Raw genomic sequence first — 17,632 nt, 5'->3', positions numbered from 1 at the left:
TTGAATTTTTAAATTACATTTTGTTTGGTTTGTTCCTTTTTTCCATACTGTTCCAACATTTTCGGAATTGGGATAGTACTTCAAATGTATTTTTCTGTGTGAACTCATAGGGGTGCCAGTAATTGTTACAAAGATATTTTTTTTTATTAACGTGTTTTGATATCCATGAGTGAATTAAAAAAAAAAAGATCAAAAGATCTTAAGGTTAAAAAATCTTAGGTTAAACAATAAAGACAGTTTTTTTTGCTTATATTTATCAAGGGAACCAATATTAGTGGAGGGCACCGTGTATGTATGTATGTGTGTGAAATGTCTGTCTGTCTCACCCTTCATGTGAAATTCTATCCATTTCTTTCTTTTTTTCCTTTATCCTCCTGGGATCTGCTCTTTCATTCTCTCTGCCTGCCAAATGTCATTTATTTGAGGTCTTGTGTGTGCGTTTTTGATAGAAATTGTGATTCATTCTCATCTCTGTTCTCCTCAGCATTTAGTTATGATAAAAAGATTTGTGCATATATTCAGTAGAACACACAGGGCTGTATGATTATGGCCAAAAAGATAATCATGATTATTTTGATCAATATTGAGATCATGATTATTCATTGATTTTAGGGATTTTTAGATAATTGCATGAATGTGCAAGTGTACAAGTGTTCCTAATAAAGTGGATGGTGTGTGTATTAAATACTAATCAAATAGAAAATTGATAGCAGTTAACAAAAAAAATAAATAAAAAGGTTCTCTGAATGTCATTGTACACTTTAATAACATTGCCAATCCTGTCAGCAAATGATTCTGCCGCTATCTTGAAACAGTTCCTGTCAGTTTTATCAGTAAGATTCAGTAAGTTTTCGTTTCGTTGTTCACCTGCTGTTCCAAATAAATTTTAAAAAGTTTTTTTTTTTAATTGGAATTGAGGTTTGAAGATCTTTGGCCGGGAATATTAGGAAATCTGTTCTGTTGAAATGTTGTATGATACATGCCTGTGACATCATGAGACATCATGAGACTGACATGACACTGACATGAATTTGAGTGAAACCACTTGGAAGACGTCATCTCACGCATACACGCATGCACACGCACAAACACACACACACACACACACACCATAATATTTTCTTTCAGCTGTGATGTGCTTCGCCCTTCTGCGGTGACCATGACTGGGAATTTCAATAGCTTTGTGTCATACCCACTCACATTGCAGCAGGAAAACTGGACCAATTGCTTGGTTACCACCTTCCTAACAAAAAAAATGCTGGGCTGCAATGACAACCCAGCCATATGTTATCTTAACTACCCGAAGGTTGGGTTGAAATAATATACAATAACTCTGCTAAATGCTCAGCCCAGCAGTTGGGCTATGCAAATAATGCAGCATTATTTTTGCCACTATCTCACTAGCATACTCTGTTAGAGTAGGAAAATTAATACTATAAAAGGTATTAATACTATAAATACTATTTAAAAAAAAAAAAAAAAAAAAAAAAATTCTATAAACTATATACATTCTATAGGGATGTAGCTCAATGCCATTAACTGTATCTTATCTCTATCTGTTTAGTGCTGTAAATATCTCTGTATATATCTGTATTTGGATTTAAACCCGAAGCTGGTGTGGCCTAACTGTACTACTAGGCCACCTGGAAACACTAGAAATGCCCAGAGGTAGAAATTTGACAGCATGGTCAGGATGGTGTGTGAATTTTGGCTCTGACTGTTCCTCAACCTCCGCTATATCACTCAAGTTCATGATTGGTCTCAACTGTTATTTTTAATCCCACACATTCAGTTATTATTTTTGATTTGATATTTTCTAGCAAATTTAATTGGTTCTTATTCTCAAAATATAAAAAAAAACTAACAGCCAAATTTAAACCTGTGCAACCCTGACCAGGCAATTACTAAGGATACTGTAAATGCATCGCACAGTAGTCTTTTAATTGTCCTGTGAGCTTTGTATCCGACTGCTCGCTCATGCCTGCACAAAAGTAAATACCTAACACTTGTATTTGTTTAGAACACATTATCTGTTCATTTTGAATAAAGCATTCATATTTTGTTACATCCATACAGTTTTAGGATGCAGTGAGAAGAATAGTCCTTATGTCACAATGAGACTTTCAAAGCAATGTGAACTTCAAAGCAGAGCTATTGTGAACATCACAATGCACTTATTTTTTGTTACTTTTCATTCTTTCAGATCTGAATAAATGGTTTCCAGCCCTTGTTGGCTTAAATATTGTAAGTGGTAAATGTACACATTACTAATCATATATCGTTGCACACTGTTTCCCTTTTGGATAACATCCAGTATTCAAATTGATTTGGAAGCCTGCACTGCCTTCTTGAAATAATGTTCATATTAATGCCACCCGTTTACCTTTCATCTGAAAAAAGTTTTAAGTGTAACCAGGAGAAAGTTTCAGTCTGGCTGTGTGACCTCACTGCAAAACAATGGGCATGTGTAAGGTGTGGTATCTCTAGCAGGTGATTGTGGGAGTATTTGTTATTGCAACTGGACCTCTTTAGGGGTTAATGTGGACAGCATAATATCAATTCCCAAATAATGGCTTGAAATACAAATGGTCTAATTCACTGGAGCTAAAAAAAAAAAAAAAAAAAAAAAAAAGTTGTGTGCGCGTGCGCACATGACATGTGACAAATGGTTAACATATTGGTGTTAAATACTTTCAGGTGTCCTTGACTATTCAATAGATCAAGTGTTTTTTTTTTTTTCCTCTGTGTTTTGTGTGTTTTAATCAAGTTGAATATTCACTGATGTAAAACATTCACAAGATTTCGGTGAGCTTTTGAGTTTTTTTTTTTTATAACCTTATGTACTGGTTAAATCGGTTGACTTTGCCGATTGTTTTTATGCCGTCAATCACTTCTAAAGCACAACTAAAACTTTTATTCTTACAATTTGTAAGGCTTGACGCTCTATAAAAAAGTTCTGACATAAGTAGCAATATAATTTAAGGCAGATATAGTCATGTGAAAAATAAATAAGTACACCCCATGGAAATTGTTGGCAGTGCCTATTAATGAATGTGATGTACTTGAACAAAAACACCAGGAGAATGAGTTTTTATTTTATTTTTTTATTATTTATTCAACAGAAATATCAATAGATGTGATATTCCTCTGTGGAAAAAGTAAGTACACCCCCTTTTAGCAGAAATAACTTCTTGGCGTTTTGCTTAACTGTCCATCAGGCTTGCTGAAATTTTTGACCACTCTTCCCTGCAATATTCTTTCAGTTGCAAGAAGTTTGAGGGTTTTCTTGCATGTTCTGCCTGTTTCAAATCCCTCCCACAACATTTCAATGGGATTCAAATCTGGGCTTTGACTAGGCCATTCGAAAGCCTACATTTCTTCTTTTTGAGCCATTCCTTGGTAGTAGAGTACTAGTGTGTTTAGGATCATTATTCTGTTGAAAGGCCTTTCATTTCAACTTCAACTTTCAGACTTTCAGGCCTCACCTTATCTTCAAGCACTCTTTGATATGATGCAGAGTTCATAGTTGAGTCAGTGAATGCAAGCTGTCCAGTCCCTAAGGCAGCAAAGCAACCCCAAGCCATAACATTTCCACCACCATGCTTCACAGTTTGTATAAGGTGCTTCTCCTGAAAAGCTTTGGTCTGTGCCAAACATGACTGTCTTTGATTTGTCTGTCTAGTGCACATCATTCCAAAAGTCCTGGTCTTTGCCTATATGCTCATTGGCAAACTGTAGTCTTGCTCTAATGTTTTTTTATTTTTATTTTTTTAGATGGCAAATGCCTTTTCCTGGCACGCCTCCCATGCAGGTCAAATTTGTGCAGTCTTTTTCTGATTGTAGAAGCATGCACCTTGACACCAACAGTTGCAAGACTTACTAGCAGGTCCTTTTGAAAAATTTTGGGGGGTTCCTTAAAGTGGAATGATGCATTTCAAATAATTTGGAGAGAACTTTTTAAATCCCTTGCCAGACTCCTAGACAACCACAACCTTTTTTTCTTAGGGCCTCATAGAACTCTTTAGATCTTGGCATGACTACACCACACACCTCAATAAGAAAGGGAACACTAGATGTGAGAGGTTTAAATAACACCTGCACTTCCTAAGCAGGTTCTAATCTCTGGCATCCAATCTTGAACACCTGATTAGAATTTTATGGATTTGAAGGTGTTGTAAATGTAGGGGTGTACTTACTTTTTCCATGTGACTGATCTGTTTTTTGTTCATCTGAATTGTGAAAATTACTACAGAATGTCAATTCTGTGTCATTTGATAGTGCATCACTTTTATTAATGGGCACTGTTTCAAAGATGAGCAAATGTTGGTTTGTCCAAATATGTCAAAAAAGCCAACAGTTTCCATGGGGTGTACTTATTTTTTCACATGACCGTATAAGAATGTTATTAATTTCTACAGTGTTTGGAAAAATTTGACACATGACTATTTGTCAACCTGACCAACCTGGCTAAATATGTGATTACAGGAAATATCTAGTCCCCTGGGCAAGTAAAAATTCCAATGTGCTGCCCGATTAAATGTTATGCTTGCCCAATTAGCTAGGTTAAAATGTGGCAGATAATGTAGTTTGTTCAAAAGTATGACATGGTAGTGGTGTGCATTTAATATATTTATTCACCTTTATCTGAATGTGAAACTGATAGCCCAGATATGTAATCTGCTTGTCTCAGGCTGGTGGTATGTCCACCCCTCGACTAAAAGTGAGCCAATATGAATAACATAAAGCTAAGAAAATGCTGAGAGTAAGAGGCTTGGAATAGAGTTCTAAGGCTAAGCATGTGAACCTGCACAATGTTTGACATGAACAAACATGATTAAGGAAGTACTGTAATACCCATTTGTCAGATTGTTGCCTGGTAATACACTGTGTAAACATCTTTGTTTGATCATAACACTTATCACTTAGTCGGGCTACAGGTGAATGGAGTTACAGGTAGTCTTGTAAGCTTTTAGAGGTTAAGATGGATAAGAATTCAAAAGTATTTTAGTGCCTTTGGACTTTTGACATTTCTGATATGGATGTCTATTTACTTGGCATTTTAAATAATTTAATTTCCCTTTATTTGAAATATTTGTTATTTAGCCTCAGGAGGGAAATTCCCTTTTTAATCATGATTAAATGTGTATCATACGAGTTGTAAATCACTGCACTGGATTACTTTGTCATCTGAACGATGTTGCTGACTGCAGTCCTTCTTGCACTTCAGGTAATAGACTAATAATGATTTTTTTTCCCCACAATGCACCTTTTGTAACTCGAATTTTAACTACACTATGAGACAGAACGCAATGAATGGAAACACAAAGAACCCAAGGGAAGATTCATTCCATCATTTCTGTCATTAACTCCCATGGTACTCTATTGTTCTTTGGCTTCTGTGGAACATTGTGACTTATGTAAGGCAAATTCTGAATTAGTCATGCTATTTAACTTTTTGACACAAAATGAATGTTATAATGGGACATACTGCAAAGGGAACAGAGGGAAAATAATAATGTTGAACTGTAGGGACACTGAGCTGTACATTATACTTAACTCACTTTTGGAATAGTATCAAATCATGTTCTTAGGATATTTTCCACTTCTCATGGTGAGGGTTGCAGTTGCAACAGGCTTAGAAGGGCAGGCAAGGCTTCTCAATGCCAGGCACATGTTGTATCTCATTCTGGGGATTCCCACATGTTCCTAAGCCAAGATGTAATCTCTTTCATGACACCTGCAGTTTCCAACCTGGGGCAACCTTCTGAGCTGTCTGTATCACATGTCGATTTGCATAACAGTGCCTTTATTCTAAGGCATTCCTGGATTTCTGAGCTTTTCAGCGTATCAGAAAGTAAACCTTAGTACCATGTGGAGGAACCTCATTGTTGCCACTTTCACGTGTGTGAAAGTGGCAACAATGAGGTTCCTCCACGTGGTACTAAGGTTTACCCTGGCTGTGTGGCCACCTTCTTTCAGTCATCACCCACAGCTTGAGGATAGAGATGTTCAATTTGAGTGTCACATCTACAGTGCCCTCCAGTAATATTGGCACCCTTGGTAAATATGAGCAAAGAAGGCTTATTATTGTGTCACATTATTAGTCAATTGTTTGATATCCACAAGAGCAGAGTATTTTTGTAAATTTTTTTTTTAACAAAAGATCGAAAGGTCAAACAATAAAAACAAAATTTTCACAGCCTTCTTTGCTCATATTTACCAAGGTGTCAGTATTAGTGAAGGGCACTGTACATGTTACATCACTCTTTTGAAAGAGAACCATAGGTTCAGACTTGGTGAGCGCTTCATAATCAGCAGCAAATCGTTCAGGAGCATGGCTGAAGTCCACTTTGGCACCTCTCAGATTTGAGATTTGTTAGAATTAACAGTGAAAAACCACATTGTGACGTTATTCCTCCAATGGACATCATGCTGATGGCAGGCATACTCCCTTGAACCCTCATAAAGCTGTGCAAGTGAAAAGAACTGGTTCACTGGCATAGACTTTTCCTGTGAGGCTGGGGAATGTGATTTCCCTATAACTGTAATATACCTTCTGTTTTTTAATAGAGAGAGAATCTCTGACCATTACAGTATGTGCTCCTGGTGATTCAAATTGTAGCTGTTACAAAATTAACAGTAATTAAGTAATTAAGCTGTTACAAAATTAAAATGGAAAAGTAAAATGTCTGCCATTTGTTAACTACAGTAGCTTCAAGAAATAGTAATGGTAACTGAAATAAATTGAATGTTTTTATGAAATAATGATTGAAAGCTTTGTTTGAAAGCCACGTAGACAGACACTTCCCTCAAACAGCACATGCTGCCTGCACTGTGTCCCTCAAGCGGCGAGTAAAGGCATGGGGAGCAGAGAGATTTGTAGTGTGCATGTACCATTAAACAGCAGGATTTTACTTTATATTGTTCTGTGTATTTACTACCTGTGTATCTCTGTTTTGAACAGTAAATACATTGCTATTCTAATTTGGAAAAAGGATACACAAAAAATTTACTTGTGATAGCAATCATGAATGATTGAATTCAGTGTCAAGCTTCCCGAGTGTTTACACAGGAAGAGCAATTTGGTATATTCATCAGGTAAAACCAATTAAATTCCAAATATAATGTTTTTCATAATTATGGAAGCTTGACAGTCTGCCTTCTGGCTTTTTAGAGCTTGAGATGCTTTTTGGCCAGGTGCTTAGAAAAGGTGACATTTGTTACTGCTTTTATTGTATCTGTTGGTTTTCAGCAAGTTAGACAAAAATATGTCCAAATTTCCCACCTTGAGTCCACCTTTGACACCTTGACAGGTTGCTTTTTGAGTCTCGCTCATCTGAGTCAAATTAGTATGCACAGTTCATTTCCCCTATAGGCAGAATACAAATATTAATTTAGAGTTGGCTTATGCAAAAACAGAACTAAAGGTACAGACAGGTTTAAAAAAATTAAAATAAAAACTTTTGGTGCTTCATCTGAAACATTAAAGTATGTGCTACATAAAGCTTAGCAATTGTTTATGAACAACATGGCATGTTGTCCACACAGAATAAAACCCAAAAGAGAAATTCCACGATAAACTGAACCCTGTTTCTCTTTTGCATGTATGTAAGTTTTAGCATTCTAAAGGGTGCTTACACTCAAAAGTTAAAAGGGAGAAAATGTAAAGATTTATATCTTTAACAGACATTTTGAGTCAGTAACTGATTATAAACAGTATTAATTAGGACTATGTCCATTTTGTCAGGGCATGTAGCTATCCAATAACCTTATCAAAGCATAACATTCACTTAGCTAGAAAGGTTTTAGACACTTTAGGCAGAATGACCTAGATTTGTTAAACTGGCACTTTAACCCAATGTTGAAACATAACATAATTTTTTTTTGCCTCAGATCACCACACATACACTAACATACTGCATAATTTTATTATCCTGAAAACTTGCTGTGATTTCCATTCACCATCTACCATATCATGGTTTTATCTGTTTTAGTACCATAGTCTGATGTGGTGCTTTTCTAATAGAGAGCTACTCATTCTGTTTTCAATAATGTCTAGCCTAGAGTATGGGAGAACAATTTCTAAAACTTTTTGAATTTATAAAGATTTTATGGTCTGTGAGCCATGTTTGTGTGGATCTGAAAGAATGCTTTGAATTATTGTTGTGCTGGAACATCTAAGGATGACTCTTGGCAAAAGCAGTGAGAATTTGCTCATGAGTGTCCTGGAACTTGATGGAGGTTCCTCATGCCAAGTATCCTAACAAGGGTCTTTGGAAGCAAAATGGCTTATTCACTAGCATTCAGTATGTTACTCTGCAGAAGGTTCTTTTCTGCATGACTATAATTACATTTATTAGTGATTTAGCTCTATTATAAATCTCCAACTGGCAATGCATCCCACTTCCAATCAGTTCCAATGACTTTAGCAAACTCCATATGCATTCATTTAAGGTTTGATGAGATTAGAGTAGGAGTCTGGAACATTTTTAAGAGCCTTTAAGAACCATGAATAAAAAATTAAATAAGTACAGTGTATATATAAAGAAAGGATGCTAACTTTCTTAAATATACAAGTATTTACATTAGTATTTATATTCAAAAATATTTTATATCTGTAATATGAATGTTTTTACACTCTAATGAAGTGGGATGAAACCTATGGGGTAGATGTCTCCAAAGCCTTTCAAGTGCTACTGATTATAAGTGATTCTCAACTGCCCAATGAGGGGATTGCTTATGAGGATGAACTATTAGTAGTCTTAGCACTAGAGACAGGTTTTGTCAGAAAATTAATGGGGGAAGTTAAGAGAAGGTCTACTCATATGGGTAAGCAAACATTATCAGCACAGCAAGATGTATATGTTGCATTATGTTAATGGAGGCTGAGAATTTATTCCAAACTTTAGGACCATATTGTCTTCTGATTTGCATTTTCAAAAATCAAATTGGCAGCATGGTGGTGCAGCGGTTAGCATTGCCATCTCACTGCTCCAGGGACCTCGGTTCAATCCTGAGCTTGGGTTATTTTGTTATTCTCTGTGGTGATCTGTGTTTGTTTGGGTTTCCTCTGAGTTCTCTGGTTTCCTCCCTCTTTCCAAAACCATGCTAGTTTGTGAATTGGCTGCACAAATCTGCCCTAAATGTGAGTGTTATCATGGTGCCCTTTGATGGACTTGTGTCCCACCCAGTTTGTAATCTCGCTCCATAGTCTTAATAGCTGATTGGTGAACATAAATTGTATAACCACTCGACTGTTGTACTATTCAAAACCAACTAGAAGGCCTTTAGTGATGACACATTTGAACAGTTACACCCATTGCATGCAATTCTACAGTCAAGTTGTGCAGTCATTATGGGACTGTTCTGACATTTTGATAGGATTAGTTATTTTATCACACATTACAAACAAGTTCATACACTCTGAGAAATTAAAGAGATTTTATTGTGGTTTTAGGACTTATTGACATTCAGTACGTTTACATGGACAACAATAATCTGATATTAAACCGATTAAGACAATACTCTGATTAAGAAATTTTCATGTAAAAAGCGATTATTGATGACCTTAATCCGGGTAAAGTCATGCTCGACGTAAACACAAATCGAATTAAGACATGTGGAGTATTCCTATTTTAGTTGCATTATCGACGTGCATTATAGAAATGTACACACCTTAATCACACTATTAACTTCATGTGGGAGTTTTTGTCGCATTTTGCGATAGGATACACACGGCAGTGCCCAACCGTTTGACGGCAAACGAGATCACAACTCTGTCTGAAAACGTGTATTTACCTATTGTATACTAGGAGAAATAAATGTATTTCGGCTGCTATGTAGTAGGCAAGTACGCGGTTTCGGAATGGCTTCAAGCAGTCGTCTATTTGCACGCACAGCATGACAAATAATTAACTGCTCTTCAAGCTTTCATAAAATTAAAAATGAAACACCCAAAACCATATATGATACCATAACGAAGACTAACTGTATGTTGATACGCGAAATTCTGGAGGGAACGTCGGACGGCGTGGCGTGGGGACGTATTGACGTGTGTCGTTAATCGCTCTATGTTCTATATCATGTAAAACGGGAACATGAAAGGAATATTCTAAAAGCGACTCAAGTAAACACCTTAATCACAATATTGTCTTATTCAGAATAAGGGCAATAATTAGATTATTGTTGTCGATGTAAACTTGGTCATTGTGGATCTCCTAAACAATGTGCCATGGTGGCTGTCATGGGTGCTGCTCTGGTACTTTCTGACACACCAGCTTCTTAGCATAATGACTTGAGCACACAATTTTTATGGAAAATTATATACTAGCTAGGCTGATTATCTGACCAAATGAATGACCAACTCTGCCAACATGGCCAATCATCTATATAAGTCTACATCATGAGTAGAGCTGGGTGTCTTTAAATTTTTTTGATACCAAGCCTATACGTTGAATTTGATTGATACAAAAAATATTTTTTGATACCTCTTTTCTAATTGTGACAGTAAACATTGTTTTTTTGCTCTGTGACATGCGTCCCTCCACTTAAATGGCTGCTACAGTGAAGTGTGGTATCCCTCTGGAGGACCACATTAGCCTTAGCTTGAGAAGAACTGGCCCCCACCTACAACATGAATTCAAAGTCATAGATTGATGAAACCTCGTGGGAGTAAACTAGTATGTATTCATGTGGTTTGATATGGCGTCCGAATGCTAGTGGACTAGATAGCTAATAAATGCTAGTTTATCTGCTAGCTGCTGAATCCACACATGTTCACACACTAAGGAACATAATAGTAGTTAACATTCTCAAAGTCAGAAAGGTGATGGGCTTTCCTGTCAGCTCAAAACAGTCTGGCCATTCTCCTCTGACATCTCTCTCATCAACTGTTCATTTCTGCCTACAGAACTGCTACTCACTGGAAGTTTTTTTTTTTTTTGTTTGGTTTTTGTGCCATTCTATTTAAACTCTATACACTGTTAAGTATGAAAATCCCAGGAGATGAAAAATACTGGCCTGTTTGGCGCCAACCGGCCTGTTTTTGGCGCCAACAACCATGCCATGGTCAAAGTCACTGAGATCACATTTTTTCCCATTCTGATGTTTGATGTGAATTAACACACTAAATTTTCACTTTTAATACCTGGTTGCAAATCCTTCGCAGTCAATGACTGCCTGAAGTCTAGAACCCTTCGACATCACCAGACACTAAGTTTCTTCCCTGGTGATGCTCTGCCAGGTCTTTTGCTGCAGCTGTTTCTGCTTATTCTTGGGGTGTTTTACCTTCAGTTTTGCCCTCAGCAAGTGAAATGCATGCTCAATTGGATTCAAGTCAGGTGATAGACAGCCATTCGAGAACATTCCGCTTATTTAAAACTGCAGTACTGCACTTTTGCCTCTCTATCGCCATCTCTGTTTGAAACATAACATTACAAGTTGCTTGCAGATTAAAAAAAAATAAAAAAAATAATAAAAAATATATTTTACGTGGGTTGTGCTTCATCACTGTTCCTCTGCATGGATGAATCTGAAGGGGTTGAGGTATACGTATGGGTTGTATATTAGCTCCAGTATTTGACAACGTAGTTGGCGGCGGATACGGTTTTCTTTTCTTCAACCAGTCCAAGAGAACCCATGTCACACCCCTCTTCATCTCCCTCCACTGGCTTCCTGTAGCTGCCCGCATCAAGTTCAAGGCCTTGATGCTCACCTACAAGACCTTGTCAGGAACAGCACCCTCCTACCTCAGCTCTCTCCTGAAGGCCTACGTTCCCTCTCGCAATCTGCGATCGATTAGCGACCGACGTTTAGCAGTTCCAACTCCAACCAGGTCCCTTTCCAGAACCTTCACACTAACTGTTCCTCAGTGGTGGAATGCACTTCCAATCTCAATCCGGACCACAGAATCTCTCACCACCTTCAAAAAAAGACCCACCTCTTCCATGAACACCTAACCAACTCATAATAAATAAAATTAAAAAAATAAAAATAAAAATTGCACTTACACCTCTACTCTGCACTTTGCTTCTTCTGGAATTCAATTAATAGATCTTGTATGGTAGCACTTCTTGTATTGTTCTCTGCTTGATATATCGCTTTGCTGGTATCTTTTCTCATCTGTAAGTCGCTTTGGATAAAAGCATCTGCTAAGTGAATAAATGTAAATGTAAATGTGAGTAGAGGTGAAAATAAGTGCAATTTACCACATTGACCATAGCACACAAAAAAAAACAACATAGGGAACTTGATACCTAGCTGAATCAAGTGAACAAGTGCGCTCATGTTAGCTAGCTACCTATTGAGCCACTGAAATGTCTTACCTGTTCAGCAGAAAAAAAGCCATCTCTGCATCAGTCTTCAATCCCTTCATATCTCTGAGATTTCGCCACCTCTTAAAAGACATGCTGATATTTATTCTTGTTTTAGCACGGGCTCTGCTGATTTCCCTTTTTGACTGCAGGCTCTCTGCAGTTTCTCTGAGGTTTCTTGGTTTTGACAACAGGTGATTCCCCAGATCAATGCATTTAGAACATTCCAGATTAAAAGCAGCCATCTAGATAACAAGTTTAAATTCTAACCAACCCTTTTAAGGACAAGCTACAAACACTCCACCATCCTCAGCACCCATATGTTTTTGGATGGTAAATGATCTGCACTTGTATAGCACTTTATTTTAACCTCAGCGGTTCTACAGAGCATTTTACACTGTTTCTCATTAACCCATACACCAATGACAGCAGAGCTGCCATGCACGACACTAGCTTGCCATTGGGAGCAACTTTGGGTTCATAGCAACTTCGGCATGTGGGCGATTGGCCATGGGAATCATTCTGCCAACCCTATGATTAGTGGATAACCCGCACTGCCACCTGAGCCGCAGATGTTTTTTCCAAACTCTAATATGGTTTGTTTTTGAGGCTTAGTAATGGTTTTTATCTTGTGGTAATCCCTCTGTATTTGCTCTGGTAAAAGCTTCTTTTGATTGTTGACTTTGACACATGTATGCTTACATCCTGGAGGGTGATCTTGATCTGCCCTTCCCCATTGTTCACCAGGGAAAGAATTCTTCTTTCATGCACCACAGTTGATTTCTGTAGTCTTCTGGGTCTTTTGGTGTTTCTAAGCTTACCAATGTGTTTTTTCTTTTTAAGAATGTACCAAACACTTAATTTGGCCACACCTTTTTTTGCTATCTCTTTGATGGGTTTTTAGATTTTTCAGCCTAATGATTGCTTTCTTCACTGCCAGTGACAGCTCTTTGGACCTCATATTGAGAGTTAACAGCAACAGATTAAATGCAAGTGCCACACTAGAAATGAACTCTAGACCTTTTATCTGCTACCTTGTAAGTGAAATAACGAGGGAATAAAATAGACCTGGCCATGGAACAGCTGAGCAGCCAATTGTCCAATTACCTTTGGTTACTTAAAAAGCAGGGAACCATATATATATATATATATATATATATATATATATATATATATATATATATATATATATATATATATATATATATATATATATATATATATATATATAAACGCTGTAATTCCTACACTGCTCACCTGATTTGGATGCACTTGCCATCAAATTAAAGCTGATTTGAGCAGTTCTTGAGCTCATGTTATTAATAATATAATTATTTAATTTCAGCTCCCAATATACTGTGGTAGACAGCTTAAAAAAACAACTATAACTTTGTCAATGACCAAATATTTATGGATCTGACTATACAATATCTTCATTTAACTAATTATGTAGATTAATTATCAATAATAATTGGAGCAGTATCAGGATTTGGTGGATTTGCCAGTATCCAGACTAACTTGGGAAAAAAAAAAACTAAAAAAAAAAAAAAAATAGTGCATTGAAGTGCACTGTGATCAAAGAAAATATAATCAGTGATTATCTCTAATAAAGGACATTAATGGCTGGGCTGTTTTAGATCCTTAAGAAGATTATGCTTCAGCTCTTAAGGGCAGGGTAGTAAAAATCTCTCTCTCTCTCTTTTTTTGCACTCTTACATTAATTTTAGCTCATGATGCATAGTCATGTGGCTTGTCCTTTGAAAGACATAAAGTCCACATTTTAACCAATATTTTATTTATCATTACCACATTATTTTTTTATCACTTTAAAAATGTAAATATATAGGTGAAACCAGCAATATGTATATTCACCATTCAACAAAATTGCTTGGCTAACCAAAGAACTAAAGAAACATCATAAAAGAGAACATGTGCCACTGGTGATACAGACCTAACCAAATATTTATAACAAATTTACCTGTAACCATATTAAAACATTAAATTTTGTACAACCCCAGTTCCGAAAAAGTTGGGACAGTATGGAAAATGCTAATAAAAACAAAGAGGAGTGAGTTGTAAATGTACTTTGTCTTATATTTAAACGAAAAATGTATAAAGACAAGGTATTTGATGTTTTACCTAATCAACTGCATAGTTTTTTTGAAGCTAAACATTTAATTTTAATTTTAAATTGATGCATGCAGCACGTTCCAAAAAAGTTGGGACATGGGCAATTTAGGACTAATAGCGATATGACAAGTTGAAATAAGGTGACGTCAAACAGGTGAGGCAATTGTGTAAGCATAGTATATAAGGAGCCTCCATAAAAGGCCTAGTCCTTCAAGAGCAAGGATGGGTCGAGGCTTGCCAATCTGCCAACAGATGCGTCAGTGAATAATCCAAAACTTTGAGGACAACATTCCCCAAAGACAAATCAGCAGATTTTAGGCATTTCACCTTCTACAGTGCACAATATAATTAAAGGATTTAAGGAATCTGGTGAAATCTCTGTGCATAAAAGGCAACGCCGAAAACCACTTCTGAATGCGTGTGAACTCCGATCCCTCAGACGTCACTGTCTTAAAAACCGTCATGAGTCTGTAACGGATATCCTGACATGGGCTTGGGAATACTTTCGTAAACCTTTGTCAGCCAACACCATTCGCCGCTGCATCCACCGATTTAAGTTAAGGCTTTACTATGCAAAGCAGAAGCCATACATCAACACTGTCCAGAAGCACCGCCGACTTCTCTGGGCTCGGTCTCATCTGAGATGGACAGTAGCTCAGTGGAATCGTGTTTTGTGGTCTGACGAGTCAACATTTCAAATAGTTTTTGGACAAACAGCCGTCGTGTTCTCCGGGCCAAAGAGGAAAAGGACCATCCAAGCTGTTATCAGTGTCTGGTCCAAAAGCCAGCGTCTGTCATGGTATGGGGGTGTGTCAGTGTCCATGGCATGGGTAACTTGCACATCTGTGAGGGCAGCATTAATGCAGAAAAATATGTACACGTTTTGGTACAACATATGCTGCCATACAGAGCAGGACAACGCCAAACCACATTCTGCTTGGATTACAAGCACATGGCAATGTAAGCAGCGAGTGCGGGTGCAAGCATGGCCTGCCTCCAGTCCTGACCTGTCTCCAATTGAGAATGTGTGGCGCATTATGAAGTGCAAAATAAGGCAAAGAAGGCCCCGTACAGTTGCGCAGCTGAAGAAATTCATAATGGATGAATGGAGGGAAATTCTGCTTACTAAACTTAACTAACTGGTGTCTTCAGTCTCCAAACGCTTAATAAGTGTTATTAAAAGAAAAGGTGATGTTACACAGTGGTAAACAGTCGACTGTCCCAAATTTTGGAGTGTGTTGCAATCATCAGATTTGAAATGAGTGTATATTTTCAAAAATAAATACAATTCACAAAATAAAACATCAAATAATGTGTTAATAATGTGTTTTCAGTATAGTACAGGGTGAGTTGAATTTTCAAATGACCCCTTTTTTTTTTTTTTTTTGGCATTTTCCATACTGTCTTATCTTTTTCAGAATTGAGGATGTAAGTGTGAGACCATTTTGGCTTTATAACTATATAATAATTGTAATAGTTGTAACAGCCCTATTAATCAATATGTGGGACCTTCTCTTTTGTTTTTTCCTCCTAATGGGCCTCTACTGTAGACAATATAGACAACATGGTGATGTAAGCCATTGGAACAAAATGTTTGAGAGATTCTTCCAAAGCCTTTGCCATTTAGTAATAATGGGAACGTTTTAAAATTCAAATATTATAGATGCCAAGACATTGGTCAAACCATTCTACCACAACATCTGCATGTAAAGTTACAGAAATGTCTATTCAGACAGGAGTAAAATGATCAGGCTGTGCATTCTTCAAAGACAGTAGGGCTTTTGCAGTGGTAGAGAGTGAAAACCGCAGACATTGCTGTTTTGGATGGAAATAAAATCAGAGTGGAACCTCCAGAAAGTACCACACGTTAAAAAAAATGTTGTATAGTTAAGTACTCTTAGTTGTTATACCAGGACTCGACTATATCCAAACCCACTGTTATTGAAGCATTTTGAAGCAGTGAGTTCCCTTTATGGCAACCTCCATTTAGTCTTATTTAGAACAGCCTGAGATTCAGCAACATGCATCAATAACTACAATAGATGGTCATCCATCCATCCATCTCTTTCTGTCCGTCTGTCTGTCTCTCTCTGTGACAGGCTCTTTATTACTGAATTCTAATGAGTGTGACTATTGATGCTGGATTGGAGTGCTAATGACATACCTCATTGAGGACATTAGATTGGATCAATGTGATGGTGTTTCAGGTGGACTGGGTAATTGCCATCCCTCTCTTTTCTTAGTCAAGAAGAAATCTCTCTGTCCATGTCTCTTACTTTCAGGTTTTCCATGCTGAAACAATACTGGGTCTAATACTCAAATTCATGGAAATTCTGGAAAACATGGCATGCATTAATTAGATAAAGGTGCATGGAAATTGTTTCATTAATATGAGATGACAAACACCAAAAAGTGGGAACTGCTGTGAATGGAGTTGGGGGGGGCAGAGCACAGCACTGAGGATTCCAGGCTTGCCATTCATCTCCCTCTGAGGGACTGAGATGCAGAAAGAGGAAAGTCTTTACTCTTTATACATTCCCATACTGAACAAAGTTCTTTACCCTTTTATGAAGGTTCTACTTACTATTCACTGTTATAGCAAAAGGGGCCCCTTAAATGACAGGAAGTGAGAGGGACGGCTGTAGAAGTAGTTAAAAAAAAAAAAATCAAAAGAGGGTTTCATGCAGGACATGGGGGAACGTGAAAAGAGCCTTGTCTTACACAAACCTCTCTCAGTCTGCTGTAATGTTCACCTCCCCTTTCACAAGGTGTGTCTTTGGATCCAGGGGGTTGTAAATGAAATCGGTGGTCTAAATGATATTTTTTTTTAAATTAAACAAAACCTGAATTGAATGCCTATATTGATCAGACAGTAGGGGCACAAAGCATTTTTGTTCTGTTCATAGTTTTTCAGATAAATTGTATTATTATTATTATTATTTTTTTCTTTTGTGTTTTACTGATTTTCTACTTTTATTTTTCTCCTTCTCTGGATTTATACACAACTGGACAAATCCAACACTTGATTTCAGATGTAGGGGATGAACAATGAAACAAACAAAAAATAAAAAGGCTTTATGAGCGCTGCATTATCAGTCAGTTACAATACTTGTTTGAAAATGTGCGCATGTTTGTAATTAAAACCCAGTGATCTATTGTAATTACTTTTTTCCAAGCTACATACAAAGGTG

The 17,632-nt window shown here is 37.1% G+C and overlaps 1 protein-coding gene across 7 annotated transcripts in view; it reads left to right on the top strand.

Moving 5' to 3' along the window:
- The window catches only part of arhgef28a (Rho guanine nucleotide exchange factor (GEF) 28a), a 127,830-nt gene that overhangs the window by 18,641 nt on the left and 91,557 nt on the right, over window positions 1-17,632 (top strand). The window lies entirely within an intron of this gene.

Source organism: Ictalurus furcatus, chromosome 28, assembly GCF_023375685.1.
Source record: "Ictalurus furcatus strain D&B chromosome 28, Billie_1.0, whole genome shotgun sequence".
NCBI lineage: Eukaryota > Metazoa > Chordata > Actinopteri > Siluriformes > Ictaluridae > Ictalurus > Ictalurus furcatus.
The sequence above is the reverse complement of the archived record's forward strand: the minus strand, read 5'-3'. Positions and strand labels throughout refer to the sequence as shown.